The sequence below is a fragment of the Passer domesticus genome, chromosome 23 (genome assembly GCF_036417665.1).
Source record: "Passer domesticus isolate bPasDom1 chromosome 23, bPasDom1.hap1, whole genome shotgun sequence".
In the NCBI taxonomy this organism is placed as follows: Eukaryota; Metazoa; Chordata; class Aves; order Passeriformes; family Passeridae; genus Passer; species Passer domesticus.
In genome coordinates, this window is record NC_087496.1 from 3,581,018 (window position 1) to 3,598,864 (window position 17,847).

At 48.8% G+C, this 17,847-nt stretch overlaps 1 protein-coding gene and 1 long non-coding RNA gene across 3 annotated transcripts in view; both read right to left on the reverse strand.

Annotated features, from left to right (window-relative positions):
* Positions 1-17,847, reverse strand: part of LOC135285585 (opioid-binding protein/cell adhesion molecule homolog) — a 293,621-nt gene that overhangs the window by 145,962 nt on the left and 129,812 nt on the right. The gene's annotated exons all lie outside the window — the stretch shown is intronic.
* LOC135285588 (uncharacterized) lies at positions 616-14,576 on the reverse strand. Its single transcript, XR_010350393.1, has 4 exons — positions 14,177-14,576; positions 7,216-7,483; positions 1,705-1,848; positions 616-755 (listed from the first exon to the last, which is right to left on the reverse strand). It is a non-coding gene; the product is annotated as an uncharacterized LOC135285588 (long non-coding RNA).

A 17,847-nucleotide genomic window follows, 5' to 3' on the forward strand; every position in this document is an offset into this window, starting at 1 on the left:
GAGATTCGGAACCCCAAAGTATACTAAATCTAAAGAATTACAGAAGAATTCATGGCCTAATTACAGTGTATTGTTGAAATACTACTTAAATACAGTGATTATTAAAAGCATATTATTGATTGGGGTTTAACTGCTATGTAAATAAATCTCGTCGAGGCAAACTGAGCTACAAATTCATTACTCAGCCGTAAATCCTCAATAAATATTTTTTCATAGAATCAGTTGTTGTTTATTATACAATAAATGTCTTATTAAGTCAAAATTAATTGCGTATTTGGGGAAACTTCATTGAAGGCTCCCTCCCCTCCTGTGCCACACGGGCGCTTTGCCAGATGTCCTTTTAACATCCCCCCTCCTGGCTACCTGTGCCCCCGGGGCTGGTGGGGAGCAGGTGCTGTGTCTGCCTCATGCCAGAGCAAATCCAGCAGGCACAGCATTGGGAGAGACCTGGTCCAGCCATCTGCAAGGCTTGGCAATTAGCAAAGCTCATCAGTTGCCTCCTCTTTCCCAACCCAGCTCCCACAGGATCCCCCCTTTTCCCACGCTCCCTCGTGCCACGTGCCAAGAGCACGGCCAAAGTGGCCCATCCTGGCAAAGCAAACCCACCAGGTCTTGCAGAGCCAGACCCAGCAGAGCTAGTCACAAAAGTGAACAATTTAAGCCAGAAATGATGAAATTTTAATGAATTTCCCATGTCTTCCACAAGTGCAGGCAGCCAGGCTCCATAGCTGGGCAATTTTCACGGGACCCAGCAGCTAAGAAAGAAAGAAAGAATATTAATTCCTCTTTGGGCATGAACTATCATGATGAATAATAAATAAAATAAAAAGCAGCAATATTTTGCATCTACCAAGAGCTTTTCATCTGTAGAGCTCAAAATGATTTACAACAAAAAGTAAGTGTTAGAGGTGTTAGGAAAGCAGAATTTCCTTCCTCCGGGAAATCTCTGTAGTTCAACATTTGTTTTCATCTTGAGATAGGGTTAGAAGTTGAAAGGTTTTTCTGGAATCATCAGTTCCACAACGCTGAAATTCAGAAATGGGGACTTTTTTCCTTTGTTTCATCAAACCGGGGCGTTGTACCAAACTGCATTTGCAATGTTTTGATGTACCAGTTTCAAACAAAAAATGTCTTTGGATTTTCTCCAGGAAATAAAAAAACCTGCGGCATAATAGATGCTCCTGTTTTCAGCCCATTTCTATCACCACAGATGTGAATCTCAGCAAAACTCAGTTTCTTTATAGAATTTTTTTTTTTCCATTAAAATTCACCCAGCTCCAGGATTCCTAAAGTTCTTTTTCCAGACAGGGAAATCAGAAGGCTGCAGAGGTGGGACTGAGCTCCCATGGAGCAGGAGTATTTTAAATACCATGGACTCATAACTTACACTGACTTTGAAAGGTTCTACAAGGATCATTTAATTCCAGCTCCTGGCCCTCCACAGATACCCCAACAATCCCATTTTGTGCTGTGTTTTCCAAAGGCTCCTGGAGCTCTGGCAGCCTCGGGGACATTCCCATTCCCTGGGGAGCCTGGTCAAGAACCTTCTCCTCAAATCCAACCTAATCCTTCCCTGGCACAGCTCCAGCCATCCCTCCTGTCATGGGTCACCAGAGAGGAGAGGTCAGTGCTGTCCCTCTCCTCCCCACCAAGAGGAAGCTGCAGATGGCCGTGAAACCTCCCCCAGTTCCCATTCCCACATACCAGTCCCCAGCCTCATCCGGCCTGTCCATGCCAGAAGGCACGAGGAGCAATCTCTGCCTGTGCTGCGTTTTGTCCTGAGCAGGTGAAAAAATGAGCCGGGTTTGTACACAACAACACCAGGATGGGAAAGGCTGAATCCATCTACTGGAGAAAAACAAATGCTCTCATTAGAAAGCTTAATTATTAACATCAGCCTCCAGTTATTCTCCCTGACACTTGTTTCATTTGTGCCTCCAGAGCAATTGCTCTCTGCAGACCCACGGCACACGTTCCCTGTCTGAGCCTCACCGGTGACTGCAGTATGAATTTCCCTGTCCACCAATCCCCCTATCCCCAGGGAATCAATATCCCCTCATTCCTAACGCCTCAAACAAACAACGAGCCCCTTCTTCTGCCTCCTCAAAATGTTTGTAAAGGCTGCATGCGAAGCAGAAGGAAACAAGACAGGGACAGGACAGGATCATATATATTTTCCTTGACGTACCATTTATTGGAAACACATCAGTAGCTTTTCCAGAGCTCCTGATGGAGAATTGATCGCTGGGTCATAAAACTAAATTGTGGTGCTCATAAGAAGAGTAAACACAGGAGTTGGTGGAGGGAGACCGCAGTGAGGGCAGAGCTGCAGAAGCAGCTGCCTCCATATCTGATTAAGGGCTCCAGGGATTTGGGAGTCCATGGGATAAATTGGATCAATGCTGAGCTTCCCCTGAGAACCCATAAATCCCTAAGTAACAAAGTGCACAGCACTTTTTGGACACCACCAAAACAGGAATGAGTGAGATGCCTACCAAAGGTGCCCAATGAATGAGGGCAGGAGCCATTCTGGTGCCCACACACCCTCCCCAGAACTGGCACCATGTCCAAGGCAGCACACATGGATCTGGCAACATGAAAGCCAAGGAGGAAAAGTGCTTTTTGCTTCCATTTTCCTGGTTGCCCGAGGGGTTGAGCACATTTTGCCCTATACTCCGTGAGACGCGTGGCCCAATTACACAGCAATCAATTTTGGGAGCACTGAGGAGATAATGGAGTGATAAGGAACAGCCACTGCGGATTTGTCAATAGCAAATCATGTCAAACCAACTTAATTTCCTTTTTTGACGGTGTAATTGGTCTCCTGGATCGGAGGGGAGGAGGCAGCAGATGTGATATACCTTGACTTCATTAAAGTGCTTGACATCGTCCCTCGTGACATCCCCTACGAGGGAAGTTGCGAAGAAAGCTCAGGCAGCACCAGGGGTGGAAATGTCATGGGCTGAGCTGACACAGGGAGCAGCTGCCAAGCATTTCCCATCACTGAGGAAGGCATTTCAAATGTCTTCCCCTCCTCTGCCACAGGCCAGAGTCTCTTTGCTTTATATTTCAGCAGTGCTGGGGATAATAAAGAAGAAAGAGCCTGAGACCTTGCAGAGAGGAACCTGGAATGCTCCAAAAATGAGGATCAGAATTCAAAATATTGGTGATAAATTAGACAAACAGGGAAAAAAAAATCAGTGAGATGAAATTCAATAAAGACAACTGCAAAGTAATACAGCAAGGATGAAGAAATCAAAGGCCAGGTAGACAGCAGTGCTGTGGCGCAGGGTGTGCAAATAGACACTCCATCACCAGGTAAACATGAGCAGGGCTGAGAGGAGCAGCAGGGCACAGTTTGGGATACCAGCTCCCAAGGAAAACCACATCCCTAGCAGGAATGACTTGAATTGGGAGAATGTGAGCTATTCACTTCTTGGAAATTCTGAGAATGAATAAAAGACCTGCCTGAAATATTCTTGACCGTTTATTAACGAGATGCTGGCTGGTCTCTTGATCATCACAACAAACAAGAGGTTTTTCTCTCTACTGTTTTCATCAGGTCTGAACCACGAAAAAGCTGAGTCCTGCCTCTAACAAGGTCTCTATAAATCCATCCTAGCAGCTGCTTAGAAAGCACCTACGTGTTTAAGAGCTGCTTTTGCTGCTAAATGCCATCAAAGCATTGTTACAAGAGAGCAACAGGTGCAGAAATAACTAAGGGTTAGACAAAGTTTGGGCTGATATTTTCAAAGTCAGCTATGAGACAGATGTCCTCTTCTTATTAAAATTAATGGGAACTGAGCATCCCAATCTCCCAAGTGACTTTGAAAATCTCAGCCTCGCTCCCTGTTTGCTGCCCAGCACCTACACGGCCGCCTCCTTCCTTCTACCTCAGTGCTGCCAAGATATCCAGGGTCACAAAAAACAACATTTGCACCAGAATAAATTATTGGGCTGGGTTTTTTTTCCCCCTCTCTCTTCACTCATCTCCCTTTGATTCTGCTCGCTCTGTAATTTACATACATATAACTAATTGCACATTAGGAAACAAAGGAGGGGAGGAGAAATGAGGGCTCAGATCTCCTGCAATCCAAGTCCATCCAGGTTGGATGGGCACCTATCCCAGGGACAGCCCCTCCCACTCGGTATCCACAGGGCCAGAGGCTCTGCTAAGGGCATCCATCCTCTGCCTGCAAAGCAAATCACACCTGCAAGCCCCCACAGCCCCAGCCCTGGGGAATCACATCAACCAAAGCCAGGCAATGTGCACGGATTACAGCCAATATCATTCAAGAGTAAATGAGATCCCAAACACTGCATGGCCAGTGAATAGACCGGTAAAAAATGTACTTGGCAGGAGGGAGTTCTGACACAGCTCTTCATAACCAGGAGGAAAATGCACCAAGAAAAAGAAGTGTAATCAAACTGATAAACTTCTCTGTACCGCCTGCCCTGAAGGTACTAAAATATTCTCCATTCATTATTCTGAATAAGCTGGACAGGAAGTGACACCTGGCCCAGCTGTGCTGCTCTGGATGCTCAGGGCTTCCCACACACCTGTGGGGTGATGTGAGGCTTCCCACACAGCCAGGGTGTCCCATGTCACCTCAGCTGCCTGGTGTGGAGGAAATATTCACGTGAGCCCTCTGGGATCATCTGCCCAAAGACACCCTTCACTAGGTACAAGTCACGGAGTCGTTAAAAGCCCCATTGTGCACTCGGTGCTAATAAAATCACATTAAATACACCTGGAAGGACTGCAGGCCTTCACATCTGCTGCAGCTGGAGCAGAAGGGGCAGTTCTCCCTGGGTCAGCTTCCCATCCCCATCAGGGCTCTGGAAGGATGCCAAGCCCTTCACACCTCTCTTCTCCCAACCCTCACACGGTGCAATACCAAGGTACCTGGAGACTGGCAAACACAACCCATTGGTGATCTGCTCCAGGCACAGCAAAGAGGTGTGAAGCTCCTCAAAGTGCTGGGAGCAGGAGCAAACCTCTCCCATGCATTAATCATGGCTTGATTTTGAATACTTCAGGACAGAGAGGAGGGACTGATGACCTGAACACTCTCTGTCCTTGCCACCACAGGTTCCTTCCCTCTGCATCCACTCATCTCCCAGCACGTCTCTCCCAGCCTGGGGTCAAGACATCACAAGCTGACAGCAGCTCAGAAATAGCAAATTGGCCAAAAGCTGATTAATTCCTCCCTTTGCTTTTCCAAGCATCCTGAGATGGCAGTGAGAGGGAGAGGATGAATCACCCAGTGGGGACAGCAGTGCCCAGGTACGGTGAGGAGGAGGAGGAGACACGCAGTGAGCCTGAGTGTCACCCGCAGAAGAAACATCCTTGTGGGACTAAATTGGATTCAATATAATAAACTATCATCTTGAAACGAGTGCTCCAATTGAGTTTTGATGTAAACACTAATATTTTCTCCACTCCGCTATTCTCTTCCACGGAGATCTCATGTTTATTTCACTATGTGTCCTACCTACTATTGCTCTCATACATCAAAGGGTTCGAGGACAAGGAGCCTGATTTTGAAAACATTATTCTTTTAAAGATTTATTCGCTCGTCTTGACCACCTCCTCTGCTGAAAGGGAGAAGCTCTCCATAAATTATTTCAGCACCCTATGTAAAACATGCACGTGCATGCCGCCCTCAGCTCAGCAAACTTTGTGAGGAGATCTCCAGCCCTTCTCTCCCATGGTTCACGCTCTTCTGAGAGCCTTCCTTGCCCTCTCCATGCTGGACTCCTCCAGTTACCACCCTAATCTCATCCTATCATGATCCCAAACACGGAGAAGCTGAGAGACAGCTGACATACCCAAGGTCACATGGGGACAGTGTGGCAGAGAAGGGCTCTCCAGGCACCTTGATGTCCTAACTTGCACTTCTGCCCAGGTAAAACCTGGCCTAGGGCTCAGCCTAACACCTCTAAACCCTGCTGAGAGCTCTGTGTGACAGTGGCATCCACCAGAACCCCCATGGCCTCGCTGAGAAGTGTTGGCTCTAAGCAGTGCAGACAGACACATGTCAGAGAGATGAAGAATTCATCTCCTCGTTTTGTAGCCACAGAGCCTGACTCACTCAGGGTCACCAAGGACAGCTGCAAGAAACATGAAAAACTTTCTAAAGGCCGAGTAACAGGCAGGTCTTTGAGGAGCAGCACATGCAAAATTAACCGCCCGCTCCCTCTGCCCCTTCACGGCAGATGCTGGGAGCACTCAAAGGACTCTACGTTTATTTAAAATTAAATAAAAGAAGCTAATTTTGGCATGCAAGAGCAAGTGCACCTGGGGGACTCCTTGCTTCAGGGCACTGCCAACAGAAGAGGAGTAACGAAGTTAAGAAAGCAATTAAGAAACTGCTGCAGACACTCGGTGGGAGGTTGGCTGCTCCTGAGTGAAGCGCAGCATACACAGTGATGAGAGGAGATTGCAGCCCTGCTTCTGCCACCCCACAAACCCAGGAACTGCCTCTGAGCCCACCCAAAGCCTGCTGTACATAAACAGTGCTCAGGCTTTGTCCTGCTCCTCCGAGCATGGATGTGCCCTCTCAGTCTCACCCGCTGGCCTGAAAACGGGAGGAAGCACACCTTGCCCAGCCTGACCTCACAGATTGGACAGCAGCTGGAGCAAGAGGAGCAGGGCATCATCCAGGGTCTCCAGGCCCTGCCACAAGCAGGGAGCTGTGAGAAATACATCCTAAACATCCAACTGAACATCCTCTTCTCTTCTCTGCATCCCTGGAGTCGAGCTAATTCTGCTCCAGGTCTCACAGGGTGGGCACTGCCAGCCTTTCACCCCCTTGCGGGATGGGGAAAGCTACAAGAACTACGGAGGGTGGTGGAACAACGTGGCTCCGGAGTGAGGATCCAGAGCCTTCTGTGTGTTGTGTGGAGTTTTGTCAGCACCGTGTGGAAGAGCTGCAGCACTGCACGCTGCTGCCAGCTCCTCAGCGCGCTGCCACCCGCACGGATCCGCGTGGATCGCACCTCGTGGGGCTGGGGTGCCCCTGCCCCGTGCAGCACAAGACTTGGCATCCCACAGGATGCCTCACACGTGCCAGCGGGCAGGGAGGATGCCCCAGGATCCACGAGGATGCACAGCTGCCTGCAAGGCGCAGGAGAGAGGCCAGGGCACACAGCAGAGAGAGGCTGGGAATGCTGAACAGCACTCAAGACTGCTCTGGGTCTAAAATTACCCACCACAGGCTGCACGCTGTGTTCTGGCTCTGCAGCCCTTTGCTCCTCAGTGACTCATCGATATTTTGAGGCTGGAAGAGATGGTTCTGGCAATTTTTAGCCTGGCCTTGGAATAAATGGCAAACAGTGATTCAGAGCAAACTCCGGGTGTCCAAGGCCTGGTCCGTGCAGGGGGTCCACGGAGATGAGGAGAAGCAGGGCTGCAGAGCATTCCCCAGTCCCTTTCAAAGCCTCTCCTCTCAGCCCAGGTAGTTTCTCTCTGTGCAGAAGCCTGAATGCAAATGGAAGAAAGCAAAAATGTTCAAAGGCTTCAAAAACCTCTGTGTTAGATTTGGGCAGGCCCAGAGGTGCTCCTGCTTCTCTCTCCACTCACACGCTTGCTCCAGGCCTCAGCCTCCCCAATCCCTTGTGCTGTTTGAACATGGGCACCTGCTCTGACTGCAGGCTGGAGCAAACCCAGGGAAGAAAATCCATGGCCCCCGAGGGATGCACAACCTTGTGCACACACGGCGTGTCTGCAATGGCTCGGTGAGCTCAAGCTCAGATCACTGAGCCTTCCCCAAAGCCAGGAGCAGAGAATATTCCCCCAAAAGCCAATTTTTAATCCATCAATTTGTCCATACTGATGCAAAAGATTTGGAGAGCCATGGATATTCCCAAGCTTTGGGGCTCTCTCTCCTGTAGGAAGGTAAAAAAAATGAAACCATGCTTCAGAGGAAGCAGAAAGACAAGACCAGTAAGATCAAAGCCCACACCAGGCTTAAACCCACCAGTACATAACTCTGTCCTTTCCTATTCCCTCACCCCAGCCTGCATTACCCTGAAACACTCCCTGGGCTGCTCCTCTGGCAACCTAGGGGCAATGTGGGAATGGTTTTGCTTTTCCTTTCCTGTCAGATGGTCTCAAGTCAGGATTTTCTGAGCATGGTTTCACAACTGCAGAAAGAAAACTGCTTTATATTTGTGTGCCATGGGACACTGAGTAACAGAAGGGCATTTCTGGCTCAGCAGTGGCTCAACAGCAGCTGAAATGTCAAGCATAGCTGACTTGCATGATTTTCCATTGATTAAGATGACAAAGTTGGGCCAAAATCTTACAGAGACCGATTACAGAGGCCTGATGCCATCTAATCTAAGCCTTGGTTCAGCAGCTTTAGGCCTAAATCCGAGCTTAGTCTGCAAATGATCTGTGCTTCCCTGGTTATCTCCACCAACTCAGAGAATAAGCAGTCATGCAAAACCACACACAGAAAGATGCTAAGGAATTAATGAATAAAAAAATAAACATATGTTTTCCCCACTCTGAGGCTATTCCTCGGGAGAGAAAAAAAAAAAAAAAGGAAAAAAGGAGATGGAAGGAGCTCCTCCAAGCACCATGACAGGTAAATCCACACCTTGAGCCCCCAGCAGCCTGGCAGTGCCAGCAGGAGCTGTTTAGCTGAGGGTCTCACCCCTGTATCAACAATAAATACATCTGCAATAAATATGCAAAGTTGTAACTGATTTGCATTGACATTTGGACTGGGGGGAGAGCCGAGGGGAGAAAGAAATAAAGTCCATTACAGCGCGGAGTAATTTAGGATATTACCACCAGCATCTGAATTACAAATCTACCTCTCATTACTGGTATGTTAACCGGGAAAGGCAGCTTCTCCACAACATGCAAGGCAGGGTTTATTAGCATGAATTTGCATAATAATTAGCTCTGCAGCAAGCAAAGGCTGTTGTGCCTTTCAGAAAGCCAACTTTCAATGTCAATATCCAGCCCCAATTTGGCTCCTGCCCTTGGGCCCTCCGGCAGTGAAACCCTCATCAGTCGCTGCCATGTCCCTGGTACTGATCCCTGGTGGGGTCCAGGGAGGTCCTGCCTCATCCCATAGATGCTGGGAAGCACAGGACAGCTCCTAGGGAGGGGTTTTGGCCAGAAAACCTCATTGCACAAGGAGTTTCTGCATTGTAGAAAGGGCCTCTGCATCCCACGAAAAGTCCCTGCACCCCATGGAGAGCTCCTTTCCATGCTGCCTTAGTAGAGCTGCAGCTGGATAGTTACAAAGAGCTCCCAAAATTCCCCTTAAAGTACCCCCATCTTATTGCTTGCCAACAATGCCACGATGCAGAAAAGAGGGTTATCACAGAGGGAGTTGTATTTATATTCCATCGACCCAAGCTGGCTGCCAGAAGGATGATACTGATCCAGCCTGGCTTTTTCCAAGTAGCCTTATGCCAATCACAGACTCTTTACTAACCAGCATGGAAAAATAAAGGCAAAAACATGAGGCTATTTTAGTCTGTTTGCTGAAACTACAAGTTTCACCTTCTACGGCTCTATCTATAAATATATATATATATGTAGGTGTGTTTCAAATGCAAATATCTCAATTTGAACAAGCCGAAGAAAACTCGCTTGCTGGTGGAAGAAGGCTGCACTATTTTGTTTCTCCAAATGTTTTCTTTGATTTTTTTTTTTTTCACAGCTTTTTCAGCAGAAAGGGTTGCCTGGAAAAACTCACTCTCTCCAGTCCTCAGTGCTGCAGGCGGCCTCCCTTACCTTGCATGATCCAAGCTTTCTGGGGACACACCAAACACACTTTGCTTCACAAAGGATAGAGCTGCTGTTCCTGCTGTTTTAAAGACAATGCACCTCAATTTCCCCTAAAATGAAATTATTCCCAAGCAGGGACCGAGCTGATCATTTCTAGATAGCAGCATCTCAGCGTCAGATTGAACTCTGTTTCCAACACAGGAAAATCCTCATGCCACCTCTAAAAAGAAAGGAATTACTCAGCTAAGTCTCAGATCTGCCATCTCCAGGCCTTGGGCTGCAAGTCCTGCTCTCTGCAGCCTCTCCCCATGTTAACACACACAACTCCTGACCAGCAGGAGCGGTGACGCACCAGCTTTGCCTTTCAGCATCTCTCGCTGCTAGAAATAGACCTCTCAGAAAGAGCTTTTTTTGGCCTGACACTGTCCCCAGTCCTGTTTTCATCAGAAATCCTTTTAACTCACCATCTCTGGGTGTCAGCAGCCTTAGAGAGGATAAAACTACTTTAGAAGATGCAGCAACTCCTTGCTCTAAGATCTGGGTCCTACATACCCTTGAAAGCCACACCTCAAAGGCACAGCACTTCTAAATATATTCTATTTTTCTATTATTTCAGACAGGCATAAATAGGGTGGTATAAATGGAGTCTGAGCCACAGCAAAAAACCTCGGCACTTCTGCATGTCCTGAATGATCAGGAGAAAGAAAACATGCACGTTTGAACCACTCAACATCCTCTCAGTTAGCAGAAGGCTTCAGAATTCCCTGTCCTTGAAAAACAGGAGGGGAATAAAAGGAGGAAAATAAGATCCGCGTTCTGAAAGGGTGGAATAAGGCAGCTGGGATGAGCTGGTGCTGGGGAGTGTCGGCATTTCCCCGGGTTCTCCGGGAGGTGCGGTCGCGCAGGGAGCGGCTGTGCCGGCTCCAGACCGACGCGAGATGGTGCTGCTTCCCCAGGCACGGGCCGGGATGCGCGGCCGGGATGCGGGGCCGGGATGCGGGCGGCGCGCTGGGATTGGGATGCGGCTGCCCGGACAGGGATGTGGGACGGGGATGGAGCCGGCGGGGATGCAGGAGACCGGGCAGGATGCAGGTGACAGGGCAGGGATGCAGGGCAGGGTTGCAGGTGACCAGGAAAGGATGCAGGTGACTAGGAAAGGATGCAGGTGACTGCACAGTATGCAGGTGACTGAGTAGGATGCAGGTAAGCAGACAGGGATGCAGGACAGGGATGAAGGTGATGATGAAAGGATGCAGGTAAGCAGATAGGGATGCAGGGCAGGGATGGGGTCACTGGCACAGAGATGCAGAGCAGAAGGGCAGAGATATGGTTGCACAGGCAGGAATGCAGGACAGCAGGAATGCAGGGCAGCAGGAATGCAGGGCAGCAGGAATGCAGCGCAGCAGGAATGCAGGGATGAGAGCAGAGAGAGCAGGGATGAGGGTGGCTGTTCCAAGACCTCTCTCTTTGCATCCCCTCACACCCTTGCACCACACCCAGCAAGGAGCAGATGAGGGAAATGCAGATGGGAAGAGCTGGCAGGAGCCAGTGCAAGTTCCTGCAGCTCCTGGTTTCCAGCTCATTTAAAGTCTGTTCATAGAAGAGAGAGAGATGGGTAAATAACTCTATTCCAAAGCACTCTCCACCTCAAGAGATTTGCTGTCGAAGAAGGAAATGCTGAGGTTCAGAGAGAAAAAAAGTCTGCTTAAAAATTGAACAAGTGAAAAGACATTATAAACCACATAAACACTTTTTTTTTCCCTGTGCAAGTCAAATATTTGTTCCCAGCTTGGGCTTCTAAAGAAAAGTTGAGGAAGCTGTTCCTAACTTTTTTATTAAATTATACTATACAAGGTACATCCCATGCATGTTTTTCCTTTTGGAAAAACATGGAGCCGAGGATCCAGCAGAGCTCATCAGCAATCCAACACCCATGTGTGCAACACCAGGATAACAAACTCAGGCAGGGACGTGGGGGGAGAAGTGGGGAATGAGCATTTGGAAGAAGATGATTCTGTAGTGAATTTAAAAGGAGTTATCAGCTGCTCCTGAGTAAATCAGCTTGGCTAAGATAAGAACCAGAACAAATACTTATTCTAAATTTACACTGACCTAAACCTGAACGCTTCAGGGTTGAATAATTTTGGTGAACTATAGATTTTTGTGAAATCATTTCCTGGGCTTCTTGCATGGGTTGAAAGAGATTTAGCTGGGAAGGATAAATCCTGGCTGCTCATATACTGTTGTCAAAAGGATGGGATGGAGACAGATACAAACACTGATAGATGGCAATAAAAGAGATCTTTATAGTGGTTCAGTTTGTGCTGTTTCACTGTAGCAAAACTAGACCAAGATTTCTGCAAGCGATTTTTTAATGTCTCCTTGTTTAAAGGGCTCATGTAGAAAAAAAGGGTCCCAAATTTTCAGAAAGCTCTTCATGACTGCTCATATGCAGACAGGCCTCCCAAATCATCACCTCTTGGGAGAAGTCTCAGTTTACCTCCTCGAGATGGGGTCACCCAGGAAGGGTCACCCAGGAAATTCAGCAGGATTTTCGACCACACAGGCTAATTTGGAGAGACTTAAAAACAGCTGCCTGCCCTGCCTGAAGAGAGAATCAGACCTACTGCTTGCACATCTGCCTAGGTGGGGTCCACATCTGTGTGTGCAGCTGCAGGCTGTGCTGATCAGCCCCAGGCTATGGCCTGCAGCAGGAATGGAGCCAAGGCTGGGGGCTGCATCCAAAGGAAAGCACCTTTGCCACCACCACAGCAACCACCACCCCCAGGACAGGTGTGCTGCAGCAGCAGCACCTTCTGCCTGCAAGGACCCAGTGCTGACACAGTCCTTGTTGTCACACATACAAAATTGTAACAGAAACATCCAGCCCTCAGTTCCTGCCCTACCTGCATTGGTTTCCCTTCAAGCCCATGTAGGCCAGACCCTTTTTCACCAGGAAATGTTCACACAGGAATTTTTCCCTGCTCTATCTCCTCCTCCATCCCCAGAGGGAAAAGAGCATAGGCATGGTGTGACAGGAACAAGCAGAAGCCAAGTTTACATAAACAGTGGAGAGCAGGACGTAAAGGTTATTTGTGCCTGCGGGCTGCTTGGGGAACCTGTGAAATACCGAGGGCTGGCACTAGACAGAAAATTCCTGTAACGCTAAAGACTGCAGCTTTTTGAAGTCCCTGAGCAGTGCAGGGGTAGCTGAAAGCAAGTGTGAGCAGCTAGAGCAGGTGGTTCAATGTTACTGAGCACCTCCCATCCCTTCCTCGTGCTGGACAGCAGCCTGATCCCAACCTCAGCTCAGGAAACATCCACTCACCTGGCTGAGACCTCCTGTCCCAGGAGAGGAGTGGGCAAAGACGGGAAAATTTACATTGATGTTGTAACTTCACATTTAAAGCTCTTTATGAGGACTAATTTGAACTCTGGGGGAGTTATTAACATTTTATGGCTAAGGGAAACAGAGCCATGGAAATCAGGCACCTTATCCAAAGCCCCAGCAGAGCAAATAGAAGATCCAGGATTAGAGTGAACAGAGCTGCAAAGATCTCCTCCTTCCTCACAGATTACAGCAGGAAAGTGGCTGGTCCAAACTCCACAAAGCAAAAATCACCCAAGGGACAGGCAAACCTTGCAAAGTTGTGCAGGGTCTGGTTGGTGGGACAGGAGAACAAGTGGAAATCAGGGGATAACCATCCATGAGGAGCATGTTCAACTCTCACTCGGAGATCCTCAGGGTCACCTTAAACCAGTCTCCTTCATCCCTCTGAACTGGGAACGGGGACAAACATCTTCCTTTGGCTGATTTTCCTTATTCTCTGCTCTCTTACAGACAGAAACTGTCTCTTATCACTTGCTCGTGAACGACCCAGATTAATCAGACAATTCTGGAAGCTCACAGACTGTACCACAGCAAAGAGCCAAAAAATACTGCATTTTTTTTTTTTTTACTTTTTAACCCACCTTCCGATTTCGGGGAGGAACTAACAATGTTTCTCTCCTACCTCTTACTCAAGGGAAGGCAATTGAGAGGGAAGCAGTGAGTTACAAGTGGGCTCACAGAGCACCAGTGTTTGCATGTGTATAAAAATATCCCTCCCGGTGTGTACACACCCACATGGACTCGGGATGAGCAGGGCGGAGGTGGAGCATGTAAACTTGGGCAGAGATAAAAATCAAACAAAACCCAACCAAAATTAACAAGGGGAGAAAGCCTTTAACACAAACAAAGAAAGTCATTTTGCAGCCACCGATTTTTCCCCTTCTTTTTTTTTTTTTTTTCTCTGTTATTTTTTTTTTTTTCCTAAAGCCGGCATTGTGCGGAGCACTGCTCCTCTGCAAGATTTCAGATGTTGCTGTGTTCAAATGAATCCCATTTTGTCACAATCAATGACTTTCCCCGCTCGTTATTACCTGCAGCCGCTGGCAGAGCTCCAAGCGCCGGGCGGGGAGGCAGAGGAGCCCGCACCTCTCCAAAACGCACAGCGAAGGTAAACGGCAGAATGTCACCTACACCTGGGTAATTTTTAATTTTCTTTCTTTTTTTTTTTTTTCCCGTACTGTTAAATTACCTCCAGCTTATTTGTCTGGCTAGAGGTTAATGAAACATTAATGATGTTAATGAGCCTTTCATGCTGCAAGTTTTTTCAAGAAAGAGATAGAATGGCTGTTTTCCTTCCCTCTTAATCTTTTCCATCATTCGGGAGTTGCAGGGCCAAAGCAATTAGTGACTCAGGCAGCTCTGTCTCCCCTCCTGGTCACAGCCCAGTGGGGCAAAGAGAAGAAACCTATTAAACCCCCTTCACACGTCCACAGGTGAGCAGCTCACGGGCTGATGCAGCCACGCTGCTTTAGCCAGAAGGCAAAACGCCATTCAGGGGGAAAAACAGGGGGAATTAACAATCTGGAGCTGTCGGGAATGGTGAAGTGTCGCCATTAGCTGTGCACTGTTTGTTAGAGAAGGTGACAAGTGATTTTCAAAAGGTTCGAGGAGGTTTGGGTAGGGCTCCACAGCCGAGGGGTGGCTTGACAGCTTCCCCCATCAAACCCCGTGTCGGTTTTCATCCCGCTGAGCTCTGATTCCGGGTGCATGACATCCCTCTGGATCATGGCCAGCCAAAAATCAACCCTTCCTTCCCAACTCGTTTGGTTTAAACACAAGAAGGGTGTGAGGGGGGAAGACATGGCAAGAGAAAAACTAAAAAAACAATTCAGAGGAATGGCTGCTCTCCACCCTGCCCATCCCCACCCTGCTGCCTCAGACACCGGGCAGGATTTCTTCACTGTTCCTAAATCCTCTCAACACAACCACAGAGTGAAAAACCCACTGGTCTCAGCCCGTTTTACAGGTGGCTCGTCCCACACTGAGCAAGGAGGGCAGGAGCTGGGGTCTGTTATGAATAAAAAGTTATCTATTTTTTTTTTTAGGTTGCAGAGTTAAAAACAAGTCAGACCAGTTGCTGTAAGTTAGTTTCACTGTTAAAGAATTCTTCTTCAATTACCTGTTAATGGCTGGTGATTAACCATTGTCCCCCCGATGCTGGCCGCTTGCCAGGGAGGGACACCAGCACCCTCCCAAGTACCAGGAGGATAGGAGTGGCATCAGAGCTGGTATGCAGATGAGAAATGCATTGCGCCCCGAATTTTTACAGTTTTCTCAGGAAAAACCCTTAAAATTACGAGCCAACAAGTGACCTAAGTGACGTCTAATGATGGGAGCGCAGTCCCGTACCTGCTTGGATCCTTTTTGCTTCTCACCCTAACCTAAAAAGATGTTGATTAAAGAGACGCCCCGGGGTGTTAGACAAAAAGCAGGAATCTGCTAATCTCCCATGAGGACGGAATCCCCAGCTCTGCCTGCAGACCAGCAGACAAAGCTGCATCATCCTCCTCTTCCTCCGTGCCGCGCCTGGGAGCAACGGCGGCGTGGGCGCGACCCGTCGATTTCTCCCCACCTGAGCTGATTCTTTTTAATAAAGGCATTAAAAAGGAGAAAGATCTCCTGCCCATTTATTTCAGGGTCCCTTCAGTGCTGAGCCCCCGCTGCCACCGCGGTCCCTGGCGCAGCAGCGGGAGGTGATGCTGCCTCCACTCCTGTGATGGATGCGCCCGTGCCAAAGGGCACACAACTAAATTACGAGCTGGCACTTACAAGGAGTGAGGGCTCTGGCTTGTGCTTCCATTAGAGGGTATCTATCTGCATTTAAAGCTGTGGCGCTCTGATAAGGAGGAGGGAGGAAGCCAGAGAGACCTCAAAAAATTGCCTGGACGAACTCCGAGATAAGACTTTTCAGACAGACAAAAAAGCCTGTCCTGATTTATAGAGCTTCGTCCGTCCTTGACAGTACCTCTGGAGCTCCTGATCTCAGCTGTAAAAAAGAAAGTTCCATCAGAAATGTGTGTTCTGCCCCCAAACTATTTATCCAGACAACCTGTCAACCTACCACAGCCAGATCCTCTCTTGACACGGACAAGGCAGCAACACAATCGGCCACCTTTTATTTTTACCCTCTCCTCTCCCCTGTTCCTGCTAATCACAGATGCTTTGTCCGCTCAATAATAAAGATCCCGGGCGCCTCAGTTTCCATTTTTTTGTTATCATGCCTTTCACCCGACATGTTTATTTATGACTGCTACAAAGCACTTCCACGGGAAGATGCCATTAGGCTGGAATGATGCTCCCTTGACATTGAGATCAGAATCGGCACAGGAGCCATGCAACAACTCATCTTTATGTTTGCTTGTCTTAATTCCTTTTCTTTTATTGTTTTTATTATTGCTATTATCATTATTATTATTATTATTTCCAGTGCAAGGGCTGCCAGGGAGGGAGAAGCAGAGGGGCATGTGCAGCAGAGATGAAGCAGCTCTGGCTGAGGGCACAGATGGCATGGGCTGGCTTGGATAATCCTGCCCTCTTCCAGGGCAGCTGCTGGCACAGGGGCTGAAGAAGCCCATTAAGAGAACAGCACCCCACACTGACAAGGGCACAGGGATGGATTTACCCTCCCTCATGCCTCTCCTGCACACCAGGGCAGGAGCTCCCCCAGCAGAGACAGAAATCCAGGGAAAGATGGATTTTGGGGCGCTGAGGTGCGCTGCTGCTCCCTGGTGAGAGGAGGGCAGTGCTGGGGAGCAGCAGGATAGTCAGGGGCCAAGGTCTGACATCCAGCCAAACCCTGGTGGCCAGCCTGTGCTGATGGGGTCACAGGGGTGCTCTGCTTACAGAGCCTGGCTTGTCACCATAAAAAAGGAGCAGGCACACAGAAATGGAGATTTTAACACTCTCTCCAGAGCCCCACCCAGCCCTGCTCTACTCTCTTCCCCTGGAAACTCCTGGCAGAGCCACCATGACCACAGGACAGCTCTCCAAACCTGTGCAAACACCCCTGAGATCTTCTCAGTCTGCTCAGCAGATGAAAATGGGAGGAAGCCAACCCTGCTGCACAGGAGTCAGCTGTCCCCTCTGCTTCCCAGCCCTCATCCACGCTAAAAGGTGGCCCTGGGACAGGGGACACGCTCCCTTTCCAGTGCTGTCCCCCAAAGGACGATGTGTCCTGTCTGCCACGCTCACGAGAGGCGCTGGGACAGACAAAGGGAGGGTTTTGTGGGATCTGGCAAGGCTTCCAGCCGCCAGCCACAGCGTGTCCTTCCCCGGCACCGGCTCCCTAATTAGTTCTATTGGTTTCAACAGTTCGGCGGGCTCGGGGAATGTAATATTTAACACCCTAGAGGGAAGCCTTTCACGCCGATGCCTCTTTCATCATCTCTGCCCATCTGGTGCTCACTTCAAGCTCGCAAAGCACCGCCTGCTTGGGAAACAATGAACTCCTGTGGCTCCCTGCCTCCTCCTGACTGGCTGGACCCTCCAGGAAAGGCATGTGGGAGCAGCCCTCCCCTGGGCAGCAAGCCTTGACACCCATGGTGCGTGTCGTGTTCACTCAGAAAGGGATTATTAGTGTGTGTCTATAGCACTCTCATCAGGATGCTGATTCCAAGGGAGCAATTTGTGCAAGGGACCAATTTGGCCCCTCATGGCTTACTCCACAAGAGCTCAGGAAATGCACAACACATCTGTGCAGATG